Source organism: Drosophila grimshawi, unplaced genomic scaffold, assembly GCF_018153295.1.
Source record: "Drosophila grimshawi isolate 15287-2541.00 unplaced genomic scaffold, ASM1815329v1 contig_1377, whole genome shotgun sequence".
Lineage (NCBI taxonomy): Eukaryota > Metazoa > Arthropoda > Insecta > Diptera > Drosophilidae > Drosophila > Drosophila grimshawi.
In genome coordinates, this window is record NW_025062900.1 from 23376599 (window position 1) to 23394665 (window position 18067).

General features: G+C 39.6%; 1 protein-coding gene across 1 annotated transcript in view; it reads left to right on the plus strand.

Moving 5' to 3' along the window:
* Positions 1 to 2779: 2779 nt before the first annotated feature.
* The window catches only part of LOC6566844, a 117702-nt gene continuing 102414 nt past the window's right edge, over positions 2780 to 18067 (plus strand). The window contains 1 exon segment of the mRNA XM_043214692.1: positions 2780 to 3277. The gene's annotated coding sequence lies outside the window, so the exon portion shown is untranslated.

Sequence of the window (18067 nt, forward strand, 5' to 3'; positions counted from 1 at the left end):
GTATGCAAAACTCATCAAAATTAGCAGCAATTTCTATAGTTATTTGTTTAATTTGTTGACGCCATGCAATTTGTCATAGACAAAAAATAAACAGAAAACCCAACAGCTGAAAATGCTACGCGCTTACGTAATGCATGGATAAACTATTTGCTGTTTAGCTGTCGTTATGCGAATTTATCTATTTTTATTTTGCGAATTTTTGCAAATGACTGCGTCGATTTTCTAGCAATTTAAATTTGCGAATTGGGGCAGAGCTTTTACATTTTTTCGGTGATTAGTAAATTGCAAATTGGCAGCAACATCAGCCACGTTTGAGTTGTTTTCTAGTGCAATAATAGCAGCAACAGCATTGGTAGGTGCAAAGTGCACACAAAAGACTTAAGCAACAAACTTTCCTTTCGCCCCGCCTTCAACATGTTCCAAAATGCGCTCAGTGTTTTGCCATAGTGTAATGCTAATAAAGCAATAAAAAATCGAAATAATCATAAAAAATAAAACAACAACTTACATCACAAGCAGCTCACAACTTGCTGGCACACTTTTCGCAGCTGCAACACCAGCAACAACTACAACAACAGTGTTGAAAAAAGCGCACAGTCGCTGCATTTAATTAATCAAAAAGAGCTTTTGCTTTTGCTTTTATGAATGAGCGCAGTGAATCAGTGAATATGAGGGAATGAATGAGCGTCAGTATGTGGGGCCGGCCTTGTCCATGCTTATGCTCATCATACAACGCCAACTTCAACTTTTGTCATCCAGCCTCAACTTCTGCTGCTTCTCTTTCTGCCTTATTTGCTAGGGCAAACTACATAAATTATGTGCGCCTGAAGGCGGCGGCTCCACCAGCAGCGAGTATTCATAGTATATAAAAATATGACTTATTAATAAAAACAGACAAAAGCAACAATTAAGGGCCGAACAGCAGCAACAACAACAACTTAATAAAGACAACAAGAGGCTGGCGCCAGCGGCTGGCATTGACTAGCAGAGAAGTTGAGTTTTAGACCAGTGCTCGAAGATCGGAGGCGCTTTACCGTCATAAATATATCATGATGTTTTGTTGATTTTTCATAAAATGTGTTAAATATGCCAAGTGTAGGACGACGCGTGTGGGATTTCTCTTGTTTGTAGTTTTTTCTTTTTTTTTTGCTGCATGAAATTAGTTTTTGCACTTGTTTCTGTCTGTTGTTAACAGATGTTGTAGCTGCAGCAGTTGCTGTAGTTGGAATTTTAAAATGTTTTTTAATTTTCTACTCATTGAGTATGTTAATTATATAAGTATATTATTAATTAGAACATTTTGGCGAGATTATGTTACTTATTAAGATCGCAGTTTACAGTTTAAGTGGCAGTTTCTATTATGTCAAAGACCACATACAATTCCACCTGCCACTATTCAAAATAATTCGCTAGCTAATTAAAAGACTTCAAGTAGAGAATAGAGTAGCTTATCGAGTAACCCTCGCATTGCCCAAGTGCATTTTAGTTACGAATACACGGAATACACTCACCTCACAGGTACTTTGTATGTGCCACACGTTTTGCGCGCACAAATTAATGTGCAGACAAAACATTAAAAAAGCTATAGGTAGAGGGAAGGGAAAAAGGCACCAAGAAGTTACCGTAAGATGGCCCTGCTGGCAGTGAAGACTCTTATCAGTTGCAATTTTTGGGGTGTATGCGGAAATTACTTCATTACAAAATTTAAAAAAAAAACTTTATGAAATTGGCAAGACTCAAGTCTGGCCATGAAGTACATAAAACGATAGCCAGTTAATAAGGCGTTGCGACAATTTGTTGTAACCGGATGGAGTAACCTTTATAACTCAAAATAGTTGGGCACCCACGCACAAGGTCACCACCAGCTGCATAAGCAAGTTCGTTGTCTAAGTTTTCTGCTTTTTTTTAAGACTTACTCAAAGAGCACTCGCCTAAAGAGCAAAGTTTAAGGGGCCCAATTACCATAGCCAACCCAGGCAAATGAATGAGTCAAAGCTAACGCCTATATAGATGGATATGACCATAATATGCCCCACTCGCAGCGCTCGGTGCCGGGCAGCGAAAGTTCATCAAAAAGCTTGAGAAACTTAATGAAACTTTAGTGTGTAATAAAAAAAATTCAAAACGCCCACGAAACGATATCGATATGTGTGTATGTGTGGGTGTTGTGGGCGTGTAATGTACGCCTGACACCAAAACAGTTAAATGTGGAAATACAAGAAATTCAACTGAATATCAAGCGCAAAAATTACGTCAATCAAAAAGTCAAAGCAACTGGCAAACCAGCAGCCATCAACTAGCAGCCAGCAAATATCAAAGCTAAAGCTAAGAAAAAATATTTTCTGCAAAGGCGTCCATACAACAAAATGTGGAAAAAAAGAAGAAAAATATTGCCTGGTTTTTTTTTTATTTATTTTTTTTTTTTTTGCCGTTGAGCAGTCCAAGCCAAAAATGGACCATGCGGAGCCACAGCAGCAGCGCAGCTGGCAGAACAGCAGCGCAGTTAGCAGCACAGCAGCGCAGCGTGTGGGCAGCAAAGTTGCCTAACAACCAACAGTGAATAGCACGAACACCAACACGAACATGAACACTAGTCTTAAGTCTCCACTGGTCGTCAAAGACGACGTCGTCAACGCTTCGGGATCGTGAGCTGCTGCTGAAGCTTCAGTTTCAGCTTTAGTTTCAGTCACAGTGCTAGCTCCAAGCTGAAGGCGAATTCAAATTGAGTTTCAGTTCGTTTTTAGCGCGCGTGCGGTGCGGTTCTTTCTCTCTCATTCATACATTCAAGTGGCTCTCAACTTCTCGATCAATAGCTGAACAGTGTGCGGGTCTCTGAGGTCTGCAGTTGGCCAGCATCTGGCAGCCATACATCCGAAGCAAATTAATTTGTTTTTCTTAAAATCTGCACCGTTTTATTAATAGTGAAAGTTTGTGTGAGGCGTACGCAAAAATAAATTTTTCAAATTTTACAAGTGAAAATTGAGAAAAAAAAACATCAAACGCAACGCGTCGCGCGCAGTCAGCAATTCATCAGCAGCAGTCAAGTGTTAAAAGAAAAGCGTCAATATTTCTTTAATATTTTAACCAATAAAAAAAATCCGAAAGTGTCTGTGCATAACTCCGTGTGTGTGTGTGTATATGTGTGTGCGCACCAGTGCCTGAGTGCTGTGCAGCAGTCAAAACCAAAGGCTGAAAACATAATTTTGCTGGCGTTGTTTTTCGTTGGCAGCTGTTGGCAGTATGAACTGATTTTAACCGAATTTTGATGAAGAAAATGGTGAGCAAATGTTTTTTACTTTTACCATGGTGTAACATTTCAGTGACGCTAAGAAAATTTTCAAATTGATATATTTTTCATACGAAATTAATAACATTTGTTGAATTATCAAGAAAAGTGTAGGCAAACTTGATTAAATTATATATTAAAATTTTGTTGACAATCAACCACCTAACTAGTTATTATACTCACTCTTTCAAATGATAATGAAGTTCGCAGCAACATATTATTTCTATTAGAAATCTGTGAGATCATTTACTTTGCATAAAAAACAGAAAACAACATTTGATTTAAATGAGAAACAGTCGTTGTCAAAATTGAAATCTCCAACAAAAACACACAAAAAGCACACCATTCACTTTCATTTGTGCAAATCTCCCTTCCCTGGGTCAACTGTTATTGTGGGACATAGATGAAGATGAGGATGGAGATGAAGATGATGTATAGTTGCCTTGTCACTAATGTTATTTGTTTTCTCTGCCTCGCACAAATAGGGAAAATATGACAAATAATTGCTCGAAATGCTTGCTTGACACACTTCGCAAGCTGTCACCAAAAAAGAAATTCAAAATATTTGCCCAACAAATGACGAAAGAAAAAACAAAAATACACAAATAAATTTGACAAGTGACCAAAACCAAAGCTTTGCGTTAAGGTCAAACTGCCTCATCAAAGTCGTTGAATGGTGCGGCATTGTTTAATGTGGATTTTGTGGATTGTGTCTGCAAATTGCTGATTGCGATTGAAAAATCAAGTTTGTGGCTTAAAGACGCACATTGGCGAAATTTTTTAGTACCCACGACTTTGGCAAATTGTATTGATGAAGTTTCGAGTTTGTCTCTGCTTTTCTGTTTCGCTTTATATTACTTAGCAGTTTTCTGTCAAATGCAAAATAGCTAACAAAAAAAAACATGCTACTGCTTGCTGTAGGCTGCAACTTGTGCTCATTTGTCAGTCGGCGCCAGTTTGGACTTGTTGCTAGTCATTTGTAAAATTTCATTGTTCAGTAATCTTTGTAGTTGTGTGTTGTGATTTTGGTTTTCCTTGGCCGTTTTCACAAGTTCGTGGCCCATCTGTGGGCTACGGCGGGAAGATGCAGCCAACCAAATGACTGACAAACTAACTGACTCGCTTTGGCTGCTTTGTTTTGTTTTGTACAGCTGTTTAAATTGTTGCGAAGGTGCAAAACTTTCACTTTATGTATGATTGTTTTGCGTGCGAGTTTCGGCTCAACGCAATCCCGCAACTCAGAAAGAAATTACAATATTAATGACCATAAATTATGAGCCTGGCTCAATTCCACCCCTCCTCAAGCTGCGTGGGATGAAATTGCAGCTATTAAATGAGTCAAAAAGTCGGAGAGCTTGGCATGCACCTTATACTTAAGTACGAGAAAGACTGCACAACAATGTTGAGAGCTCATAAATGCAAGCCGATTTCAGCAACAAAATCAACTTGTGAAATGAGTCGATAACAAGATTAGCGACTCTGCTCATCACTGTGTAGAAATTGCTGCCGATTTCTGGTTTTTTCGATGAGTTTCACGATCTTGGCGTTAGTCAATTTACTGGCAACTTTTCTATAAGTCACAACTTTGTTATAATTTCCGGTTGTCTTAACCAAATGCAAACTAATTTTAAATTAGCTACAATTGAATCTTGAAATATAACAGAATTCGATTTATGTGGAGAATTTGGTATTTCGTTAAGCCATCTTAATTCTAAAATAAAATTATTTCATGCTTAAAGGTTATGCCTATCATACTAAAGAAAAATTGTTTTAACAAGATTCTCATTACAGAATATGATAAAAAAAAAACAACTGCATATGAAAGACTTAAGCAGCAAACTTGTGCATTGCCTTACAACTCGAAACTGAAAAGTTAAAAAAAAATTGGCAACTTCCAGAAAACCAAAAGGCTTTGGCAAAAAACGCCAGAAGCTCAAGTTAAAAGATCTACAAAGTTCAAACTAATCCAATTAAGACTTCAAAATGTCTTCGTACTGACTCATAAGCCAACTTTGGCCACCTCAACTTGTTCTACGCAGCCCACATAGTCTGTTGAACTTTTGGTGGCTGCGGATCAAGGCCGTTCCCACTACCAGCGCAAAAAGTCGTACAAAAAACCGCAGCAGCTTCAGATTCTAATAAATTTTGCAGAAAAACCAAATCGATTTTTTTTTTGTTGGTGGTTTTTTGCAAGCTCTTCTTTTACGGCCAGAATTCTCATAAATTGTGTACGGCCAAAAAAGTCAATGTGTGTTCGCGCCCACCACCAGCAAATCAACGATCGCGTCAGATTATTGTTGGAGTAGAGTAGACACAGTTTCATCTAACAGCAGCATCAGTCGCAGTCGCGGCAGTCGCATCATCATTAGTCAGAGTCGGGCAAGGCTGAAGGCGACTTTTAAGAGTAGTTTTGGCTAAATTGGTATACGGTGGGCGTTTTGCTGATTGGCAAAGATTTTGTTGCGTGGGCTTTGCCACATGACACAATCGTTCCAAACTGAAGACACTTGAAGTGTGCTTCGTGTCTGACTTGCACTTGTTATGCGTTTTCGATTTCTGGACAGGAGGGCAACCTACTTTCACCAGAACATGGTTTCGTTTTCAATGCCTTATTTGTGGTGTATGTAGTGAACGAGTGGTGGACTCAAAAAAATGTTTGGGCTTTCAGCGAGCTGTCCGGCGCTGCCAACCACAGACATAACACAATAACAACATACAACAACTGAAATAAACCAGCATCAGCAGATTTGCAGAAAAGAAATATGTATGCGCCAAAAAGCAACAAAAGCGAAAGTAAAACAGCGACCAGTTTTTTTCTGGTTTTGTTTTTTTTTTTTTTTTTTGTAGGGTCTCGAAATGATGTCATGTCTAAAAAGGAATTGCCAAAAATTAAGTTTTGTTAGCCCGTTGCCTGTTGTCTGCATCTGCCAGTTGCAAGCCCCAAAAATTTTAGCAATAATGCGAACAAAATGGATGAAAGGACAGACAAAGTTGTATGTTTTATGCAAAATCATGCAATCTGAGAAACAGTGAAACAAATGCAAAAGTAACCAGACGACTTTGGCCCAGCCCAGTTTCAGTTACAGTTTCAGATCTGTAGAAACGCCAACGAGATTTTTGTTGTTGTTTTTTTTTTCTTCTCTTAAGTTTATGCCGGTGTGAGACCCTGAGCCAAAACAACGCCTGCATATAACTTGCTGTAATGCCGTTTATTTATTTAATTTTAAGCAAGCCACAACAAACCTTTAAATTTATGACTCATATTAGTGCCACAAGCAGCAAACAGGCTACACAGACGAACGAAAAAATCCAATGGGGAACTTTTATATTACAATTTGCAACAAGTTTCGCTGCAACTATAAAGCCAAAACACCAAAAATAAAAACCCGTCCAGACAGTTAAGATTGGCGCACAATTAACGGCGCCATTTAACTTTCAAATACAAAAACCAAAAAAAAAAAAAAAAAGGAAAACCGAAAAAAAAACCCTGCAGCAATTGCAACTTGCAACGGGGGGCGCGGGCGGCATGTTCGTTACCAAAGTCTTTTGTTCGCGCCTGTCAAAGCGGCACTTGGATTGCCTAATTACTTCATTTAAAATAATCTAGTTAATCGCCTGGGTGCGTATATCAGCAATTTAAAATTAAATTACAACGACAGTCGCCACGCTGGAAATTGCCACCGCATAAAGCAATTTGCATGCCCCCACGTGTGAGTTTGTTGAGACTCACGGCAACTTCCTGTTGCCCGTCGGTCATATCCTGTGAGCTGGCCGTAAATTACTAAAACCGCACATGCTAATCAACAGGTTTAGAGGTTGGCAGAAAACCGCATTTATTAAATTACATTTGCCTGCCTCTGTTTCTCCCTATGTCAGTCTAATCGAATTCCCCGCTGCAACCTGGAGGCTGAGGGTTGCTGCTTGGCCAATGGCCAGTAGCAGCAGTAAGTAAATGATACTAGTGAAGAGCATCAACATCTACAGTTGACGCTTCTCGCTAATTAACCCGACTGCACTTTAATGAGCATTGACAGGTGTTTGCTGTAGTCATAATAGTTAACAGATATAATTGCTTGGGATAAATAAGAGTCAACCGCTCCTGGATAGTGTGAGAATTCGATCGGAATTTCTACGAAGTCTATTAACAATTTTAGGATTTACAGCCATCAAAATAATAAGTAATTTATAAATTAGCTTTTAGACTGTAGGAAATTATTTCATTACGTAAAATAAATGCGAAAAGGGGTTAAATAATGTGCAAGCACTTAGCGAATGGAAGATTTATATTTTTCACATAATTATACATTGAGTTATTGATTACACTTTTGCATAAATCAATAACTTTTTGATTTAGTTCAGCTACATCGCCTTATGAAAAATCATGTACCTTTGATCTGGATTGAAAAAAAACACATCTACCTGCCAAAGTAGAATCAAATCAAAATACGGATGCCAGGCATATATATTCCTGTGCGTATTATGGGTCTTTGAGGTTATTATGCATTAAATGAATTTGATGGCGCAAAATAAGTACAGAGCTTAGAGTCGCTCAAATAGATTGAATTGACCATCAACTCAGTTCAGTGACCGCTAAACCATTGTCGAAATGCTTACGAAATAATTATATTGAGATAAATAACGCGATAGCGTGATTAATTATGTCTATAAATTATTATTGGAAATATGGGTTAGGCCAAACATTAATTTCATATTTTCTAAAGAATGAAATCTGATTGAATGTTTATCCGTGAAATCTGAAAATGTTGCTGAAACAAAGCTCCGGCTTGAGTTGTTGTCCGGCGCAGCAGTTACGCACAGAAAAAAATGCATGACTCAACGTTGCGAAGGTCAACAACTGCCGCAATCGCAACATTGGCGACAATTTGTGTGTCTCAAAGACATACATACACACACTCAAGCACAGTACTCACACTTAGATCGTACCACACAATGTTTGGCCTTAAGCAATGCGTAGGTTTTACGACTCAGTCGGGACTTGATTATAAAGTATTGTGGCAAACGCCAATTGGCTTATTACCAATAAGCCAAGCTTCGAGAAGAAAAACCCGATTTACATATGAATCAAAGCGTGATTCTAACAAGCGTACAACATTATCTACAAAACTCATATGCAGAGGCGTTTTCTGTGGGGCGTGGGCTATTGAGCAGCCTTCAAAATCAAACACTCAGCTCGAGCGGCCCACATAAAAAGGGTAAAAATACTCTGTAATTAAAAGCTGTTACACTCAAATAAAGAGTTGATTGATTTCCAAAGTTAATTGAAGAGGGTATTTTACGCCCCGCCCCAAAGTGGCTTACAAAAAGGGACACGTCACTTCCTTACACAATGTGCTTAAGGTGCGTGTATGTGTGTGAGAGCAATGAGTCATGCGATTCCGTTTGATTGATGTGCCCAAAGCCTTCACCAGGCTCTTCAGCGAACTGTTCTTAGGCTTAATGTGGATTTCGTCTAGCTCAGCAATTTTCTATTATTTTTTGATTATACCCTGTACTCATAAAACATTCTTTTTAGCGCTTTTTTTTTAATTTGAATAGCATTTTAAAAAGCCCACTTTGATATTTATTCCGAACATTTTTAAAATCAAAACAGTAACAGGGTATCATCAACTTAAATATAACTTATCAATAGCATAGTAACTGTATTTTTTTTTTTTCATATAATGGTTAGAAAATCAACAGCGTCCTGCAGTTAAGTTTGTTGCCTGAGTCTTCCTATTCGGGGAAGGCCGACATGCAGGAAGGCAAGCACTCAGGTTAGCCAGCTAATTGGTGAGCCAGACAACAAATAACGACATGTAATGAACGCAGCTTACAGTTCATTGTAGCTTGATGATATTTTTTTATTTATTTTTTTTTATATTGTTGTTTTGCTCAATGAAAAGTGTATTGGCCGGAGTTGTTTGCTTGGACATGAACATGCGCAGTTTGCAAGGAGAGCCTGAGCTAAATATATGTATGTATACATATTTGTTTGAAGTAGGTTTTTACTGCGTATAAATTGATGGCATACTGCAAGGCATGAAATTTATGCCATTTTAAAGCGAGAAATTAAACACGCCTCGAGTGCATTACAATAAATTATATCGAAATATGAGTTCCAGCTTCAGCGATCTTTCTCAACTCCGTGGTATTGTCGCTCTCTCTCTCTCTCTCTCTCGCTCTCTGTCTTTCTCTGTGTGTCTCGCTCTTATATCTCAAGTGCTCCATTATGAAGCAATTAATGCAGACTCGCTCCATTTTGCTTATTTTAATAATTCATAAAAATAATCGCATAAAAAGGACTCTTGGGTGGGCCTGGGGCACGACTTCGACAGCCCCTACGGGCAGCTCATTAAAAATGGCAATTGCTAAAAATAGCTAGAAGCAAACATCTGTGCTGTCCCGTGTTCGGAGTCACCACGTATTTTCATATTAATTATCCTGGTCTGCCACTTGTTCAGCTGCCCAACTTCAACTGCAACTGCAGCTGCAAGTTCCAGTCGCCATCTATTCTCTAGGGGCTCAGATGCAAAGTACTGGAGAAACAGATGCCGATATTGCGACAGTAGCCGAACCAGCCAATTCGTTGTTGGCCGTGCGCCGATTTTGCCGATTGTCTGCCATTGACTTTTAGCGATAATTAACACCTCGCTTAGGCAACTAAACCAAATTGAAAGCCAAGTCGTAGACAGCGTCTTCTGCTGCGGGCGACAAGAAAAAAAAAACACAGAGAACAAAAAAGGAAGAGAAAAAAGTAAAGAGCTTGTCCAGTTTTTTTTAATGGTCAATTTTACATTGATTTTATTGCAAGAGCAAACTGGAACTTTGCTTATTGATTTGCATTTTTACAAGCGTCTCCTTGTTTATGTCCACAGTTTGTGGCTATTTTTGTATATATATATAAATTACTTTTTGTACTTTTTTGTAGTTTAGCAGCCAATTTCAAGGTCTTACAGCTATGACAATTGTACAATTCCCACTGCTTGAAAATGAAAAAGTGCAAAAATTGTAACCTGACGAAGCTGAGCCTTAGAATTGTGAAGAGGAAAACCATGTGGTCTTTCTGATGTTTTATTTTATCTATCTGATAATCGAATCGAATACACAGGAATTTGATGAAATGAATATTTCTACATTTTTTATTCAATGCCACATAATTTGCAATCTTTATAACTGCTTAATTGTGAAGAATCATTATATTCAATACCTCATGGAGATTCGTGTGCATTTACATGCAAAGTTAGATTATATTGTGGATTTTTTTAATTTGTTGTATAACTTAGAAGGAAACCAGTCAGCTGGAAGCAAATAAAAAGTTAAGTTTCTCTAGAATTATTCACAAGACTCAATTTAACTAAAAATTTATTAAATATTGATAGACCAAGTTATAAGCTGACTATAATTTATCTAATTTAAATACTTTAAAAGCATTATGTTATGTAGTATACTCAAAAATCAACTTGTAAACTTGATTGAATGCATTTTCAAGTAATACAAGCTTTGCTTCTTGCTTCCTCTTCTTCGAGTGTGTTGTCTATGCCAGTCACATACAACATTTTTGCCTGCCACTGTGCGTGGCAACTGACTCATGTCTGGCCCTTGGCCAGAAGCAACCAAATGTTATTCCATTTAATTCAATCAATGCATCACACAAGACTCGCCCACGCGTACTGAAGGACTATAGTAAAGGTAAGAGGGACAGACAGACAGAAAAAGACAGACGAATGTGATTGGGAGTTTGAAATGGTCAAACGTCAGCACTTGGACAGCAATTTTTATAAGATGACCGTAAAGGCAAAGGCGACTTTGCAGACGTATAATAAAATTATGCAGAGCACATACCACGCACACGAACGCACACTTGGCACTATTATACAATAGGTAAACTTCAACAGCAATAATAACAACAACGTGAGCAGCAACAACAACAACAAATGCAATTGCATAAAACGTCTTTTTACAATACGTCGCCAACGTCGTTGTCGATTTTTAGTGGTGGCAAAGAGCCCAAAGAAGATCGCGATGGCGACGCCGGGTCCGGGCACGTACGCATTGCCAGCGGCAACTTAAGCCCAAGTATATAAGTTGCTGTTGTTGCTGCTGCTGCTGTTATTGTTGTTATTTATTGAAGTATATACCAGTGCGTGTTAGGTCTTCTCTACGCCCGCAACTCTGTAGCTGTTGCTCGCGCGCATTTGCAATTTACAACACAAATAAACCTGGCCAAGAACTGGCAGCAGCAGCAGCAACAGCTGCAAGAAGAAACGTCCAACAGCAGCAACAACAATGGTTTACTTCCGCCGGATAAATACGTAAAAATCATATAAATTAGAATCGTAAGCAAGCAATAACTTGAGTGTGCGTGTGAGTGTGCGCGAGTGTGTGTGTATTTGTGTGAGTTTGTTGTTGTCGTAGCGTTTATTTAAATAAGTTTCCGTTATATGTGATTGATTTGGACGCGGCTGCTTAGTCATCCTTACCACTTACAAGCTTAAGCCCAGGCGACACTTGCAATTGCAAACAAAAGACTTAGGCAACGAACTTGCTCGGCTGCCTTTCTATTGCCCGCATGCCATTTATGGTGCAGCAGTTGGCTGCAGTCAAGACAGTATCCGTATATGGTAATCTGGCATGCAGCCAACAACAACTTTGAGCAGCAGCAGTTGCCAATGACTTGGTTTGCCTGGCCAGGCGTAGGCGAAAATTGGAAAGTCAAAAGGCGCCAACTTGTCGATTGGTTATACCTAATGGGCAAGGGGCAAAAGTTCAGAGACTTAACTACCACACACACTCAAACACAAAACGCATGTGAGCGTTTTTACAGCTGCTGTAGACAATTTATGGCTTATTGGACATTTACGAGTTGCAGCTTAGACACATTGTGTCATAAATTAAGGCTCCAACTCTGCTCAATTTAAAATCCCTCAATATACATACATCATGAAGTATTGACATTTATGTTTAGAGTTGCACAAACCTCTTTTCTTGACTGTTCAACGTTCTGAAATACCATTAAAAAAATACTAATTAACACCTTGGTGCATTCAGAGGCGGTCGACAGAGTTGCTAGCTAATTTCTGGGTTAAATATTGAACAGCAGGGAAAAAAAACAAGAAAGTCATGCAGTCAGCGTACTGGCAATGAAAGCGAAATCTCAGTGCCCTGACTCCCGTTTCCCGATGGACCGATTGCCAGTTTTGCCGACACTCGACTCTCGATTTGCGATCCTTAACTGCCGACTAGTGACCATTCCAAAAAAAGAAGAAAAAAAAACAGCTTGAAGTCGACATTCTTTTTAACAAGTTGCCTGCTGCCCAAGACCTGAAAAGGGTTTGGCGGCTGAGAGCTGAGGCAACGCGTAGTCAAGTTAAATACGCCCGCCGTGTACACTTTGGGTCTGGCCTGGACCGGAGGCAGGCAAGAAAATATCAGAAGATCAAAGGCATTTTAACAGCATGCGCTGAACGTCCCAATGCAAACAATCAACACGACTGGCCACACGGGGCAAAGAGCAGGGGCACAGAGCAACAGCACTCTGCTGAGAGAGAGAGAGAGAGAGAGAGAGATAGCGAGAGAGAACGAGAGAGAGAGAGAGAGAGAGATGCTGCCTTGAGCCATTGCCAATATGGCATGGCTTAAGGCCTAAACCTGTGCACTTAGTTGGAGGACACGTACAGGATAAATTAGCAAATATTTGTTTTTCAGTTTTGCTGTTGTTGTTGTTTTCGTTATTGCTGCTGCCGCTGTTGTTGTTTTAAGCAACGCGTCGCAGATTTTATTTCTTATTTAAGCAAAAATTGCATTTAAATTGTTTTTGCCGGCAGTCGACGTTGCTTGCCCAGACAGACGTCGTGCAGTTACTTTGTAAAGGTTAAACATTTAACCTTGACATTTTCACTGGCCATTGGCCATTTCTATAAAATCAGAAAAGATGGAAACGCTGCTGCTGCTCATTTTATTTTGGGCCGGCAATTAAATGCGTCTTGCAATGTCTCAATTATGTCAAGTGATTGTCACAATCTTGGCACCCACTTTTAAGCCATCTTAAGTTGTAATGCAGTAATGCAATGGATTTGCACAAAACACAACGCGCCCAGCAGCAGCAGCAACAGCTACATAAACAAAACAGTCAACACACCATAAACAAAGCCATGTTTCCTTGCCAACAGACAATATATCAAGACGTTGCTACTACAAATAAGTTGACTGCACGGCCTGCTGCTGCTGTTGCACCATTGTAATGGAATAAAGAGATTTAGTAGCTTTGCCTAGGCACAGATCGAGGTTTAAGATTTCAGCACCCAGAACCTCTTTGTGTGTCCTGCTGCGCCCTCGATTGCCATACCCTGCACAGTTGTGTCCTTTTCCGTCCTGTCCTTCTGTGCGTACAATGCTCCCTCAACAACTGTTTTGCATGCCTGAGTTTTGAGCCTGTGCGGCATATTAATCTTATCAAATAGTTGTCAACAATCCAATCCCAACAAATCCAATGCAGCAATTCAACCAATCGACTACTGACAACAAATTCGCATTGTTTCTGCATCTTTAATGTCTTCATTGTATGCCTCAAGACTCACAGTAGCTGATGAATAAGTGCGCAGGTTAAGAGGAATATATAAAGATCTGTCTAAGTGAGTTTTTCGGATCGATTCCATAAATAACAAAAGGTTTTCGTTGGTCCCACATAAAAAAAGGTATCTGTGATGCCAAATTGTGTGTTCTTTCCCAATTTTAAATCATCTGTTTATACACAATGGCATTGATGATTTTCAGGAACTGATTAATTTTGGTGGTTTCCATTAACTTGAATCGATTTATCGGGTGGCAACCAGATTTCATGCCCCACTAATAGCTTCCTGCTTGAGCTCTGGTTCACCTAAAAACCAAAAAAAAAAAATAGGATAGAGAAACATTCGGGAATGATTAATTGTGGGCCAATGTAGGGTATTAGATCCTTGCCTAGCGATGCGAATGAGCGATTGAGCGTATAGCCTACAGCCAGTTTGTTGGATAAGTTTTTCGTTACGATTCGCCAGAATTTTATGTATTTGGGTTAATGTTACACAAAACCACAGAAAAAAAGTGCTTTTGTTGCTGTTTTTTGTTGTTAGCATTTGCATTGCTTTGATTTTAACACACAAAAATTTCCAAGTATTTATTTAATGTGCACCGCAAACAAGCGTCGCGACGCTCCACTGCAATTTCCTTCCGTCGACCGTCGAGATGATCATCTTGATCTGGCCAAACAGGGGACAGCGGCCAGCAGAGTGCTGGCAATAAAAACTATGGATGCAATGAAGCTGTGCGTTCTCAGGCCTCGGCTAGAGTAAAACTGGTATGGCAGTGTTGCCGCTGGCTATTTCCAAATCTAACTGTTAACTTGAAAAGTTGAACGTACTTGCAGCATGCAACATGCAACGGCGGCTGCACCCACGGCACAACAGCACCGCAGTACAACCGCAGCGCCGTTCGACAAAACGAGTTGAAAGCCGTTTTCCCTGTTAGCCAAGCTAAGAAGCCGCAGCAACAGCAGCTACAACGGCAGCAGCTCTTGAAAGTGGTTTCTTGTCTAACTGCGTTAGTTTTGCTTTAAATTGTGCGGCCGAGCAGGGACCAATTGACTGCACTACCCGGTAACTCCGCCATGCTGTAACTACCGAGCTAATGGCTCTACTGTGAGCATCGGTAAGAGTTCTCAGTTAAATGTCATAGCGGCGGATGCTAAGAGCATTTATCATTAATCACAAACCCAAACAGATGTCAATATGACCAATACGGAAACTGCATTGCACATAGCGGATACCGGCACTGACACCGGTACCGCTGATGCAGACGATGCTGACACAACAGCCAACGGACATGGCCACAGTTGTCGACCAGGTGGCCATTTCCGCTTGGCCTTAGTTAAGTTCCTTATTTTGACACTGCCCTCGCAACTGCAATTATTGTTGTTTAGTTGTTCTTTTTGTTCTTGTTCTTGTTGTTGTTGTTTCTGTTCTTGTTGTTACACTGATTTATGAGTTTTTAATGAATGGCAAGCTTACAACAATTGTTGTTAACAACACTCGACTGTCGACTGCAATGTAATGCCACAAAGTAGCTGCTCTCAACCAGTCACTGGTCAGGAGTAAATAGTCTACTCATACTCTTACCCGCACCCTGACATTTAAGCCGTGCGAAACGTCTACTTCACGATGAAGACGCGCAAATGATCCGCCAATGGGCGTCGGAATGCGAATGGGCACTCTTTCGCATATTTTGAGCATATTAGCTGAGTCATCGAGGCAGTGTTATTTGTATGGAGTTAAGGAGAGAGTTTTACAAATGTTCCCGCTAAAAAATTGTTAGTCGATGTTCGCCTTAAATCCTATATAAAATTTCTATGTTGAATGCATTAAGATAACAAAATTAAATTTAGCTTTGCAAATTAAAGATTTGGTGTTACTCTACGGAGGTTTCTATGATGGGCCTAAAAAGCGATTTCTGTGCTTGATAGACTCCATGCCACAAAATTAATTTAAAAGACTACTGTTGTAAGTTTCCCAAATCTGGGATCAGTTTAAAGAAGATCAGTTAAAGATAGATTCATAAGCAAAATACTTCGGGACCCGATCGTTGGTCTTTAAATGAAAATCTTTCTCATATGAATAATAATTTGGATAGTAGCAGCTAGCTTAAAATCAGATTTAAGTGCATTCAATATTCGTATTACAATTATATACATTCTCTTACTCTCCTCTCTTACTCTCCCTCTCTATCCCGTTCACATTCTACCTGGGTTTTGTAGTCGTTTTGTGTGATTGATTATACATTTTCGTATGAACTGGTTGCAAGTTGCAACTTGTTGCTATTGCTGCAGTTTGGTGGCATGCGGGCAGGAAAGAGACGATGATTCCAATGAAGCAATGAGTTACAACCTGTAGCTTCTGAAGACAAGCCGGCGGCGGTGGCCGCTTGGCTTGTGAGGCGGGCAGGGCGGCCAGCGCAAAGTGCTGTCTGCTGCATTGTCAGTGACCTTCAGCAGTTGGCGGCAGTCAACCTGTAATTAGACAAACTGCTCAAGCCGAAGCTGCAGGATACGATTAGCTGCCAGGCGCCTGAACGCCACACAAGATTTATTTGCCATAAGGGGCACATAATATGACTGTGCGCCCAAGCCCAACAGTTTGACATTAAAAAATCGTATTTAATTGATCAACCTACTAGGTGGACGTAGCCTGCTGAGGAAATCGATGGCATCTATGCAAGATTTACGATTGCAAATGCAGAATGAGGGTGTAAAAGCCTACAACTTAAAAATTAATCAAGCTGCAATAATATTAATAAACAAATGACATGGAAATACTAATTGCTAGCAGCAACAACAACGGTTAAATGAGTTCAAATGCAACAAAAAATAAAAATTGTAAAACGCGTCAGCATCCGGTTGAGCAATTGATTCTTTATGGGTGTGTTGTGCACAGTGGCATGTACGTGGCTTAGTAGCAGTAAAAAGCCTTAGCAACACATAATTATTGATAGCCGCTTAAACTGCACAAAATGTTTGCCTTCGAAAATATATTTTCAAGCTATCAGCATTTATTTATAATAAAGATGCGATCAGCACGGTGTGTATATGTATATAAGGGCGTGTGTTTGTGTATTTTTTTCGGACGAACGGGCAAAAATGTGTCACTCGCTTCTTTGACTTTGATTTAGTGGCTAGACAGGTTAATACAATATGAGATCATCGCAGGCGACGCTCTCGATGACGACGACAACGCCGTAGAGAAGCGGGCTTGCTTGAGGGGTGTGCATGGGTCAAACAGAAAAAAAAGCAACGGCTTGTGATATTTTTTTGTTTTTGACATGCCTTTAGCTCAACTGGCAGCGGCCTTCGTTCAGAATTTTGACATTGTACAAATATTTTGATTTGGAGCTCTAAAAATACATGGGAAATGAACAATGAAATTGCCGTTATTTGAATAAATGCTAAAAATGAATGATAATTAAAAATTGGCTATTTTTCGAGAAAAATAAACAAGTTTTGAAAGCTGTTTCTATTCGAATGATTGGGAACATGTGAATATTCAAGAAATGCTTAGGGTATTGGCTAAAAATAATGATTTCAACTATACAGATCAAGAAAACATCTTACACAGATGTTTTTGAGCTTTTAATTTAACTTAAAGTGAATAAGTAAACAAATTCTAGCACTTTATTCTGCGCTCAAATTCAATTGAGTTCTTCCAAGTTATTCGGAGGGCTTGAGTACATAGCGCTTTGTATTTGTTCAGCGTTGCTAGATCTTCAATCAGCCCTAACAAGCAACAGCAGCAATAATAATAACATCCACAACAACATGAAGAACATTCACATTTATCACGCACATTTATCAGCTTGTCAGCCGGAAGGGTGCTGCTAATCCCCAGATGGGGCACCCATCCCAATCAGTGCCCAACCCAAGTAACCAACCAAATTACGCTCATTTCGTGGCAACATAAATTTATCAGGCAACGCAACAAAACAGAAACTATATTTGCAACTTTAATGCGAGTGCACATAAAATGGAAGCAAAGAGATCGAGAAATTCTAACGTACTCCGCATGGTTCCTGCTTTAATTAAGTGATCATGAACATGACCAACACACAAAAGCGCTCAAGGGCCCAACGTAAGCGACCAAACAAGATTAGCCAAAAAGGAGATGGCCTTCAGCCGGGCAGAGACTAGACTCCGCAATGAAAGAATCTAGGCATTAAACGTTGTTAGAAGAGAGCGATATATTGGCTGTAGGATGGTTT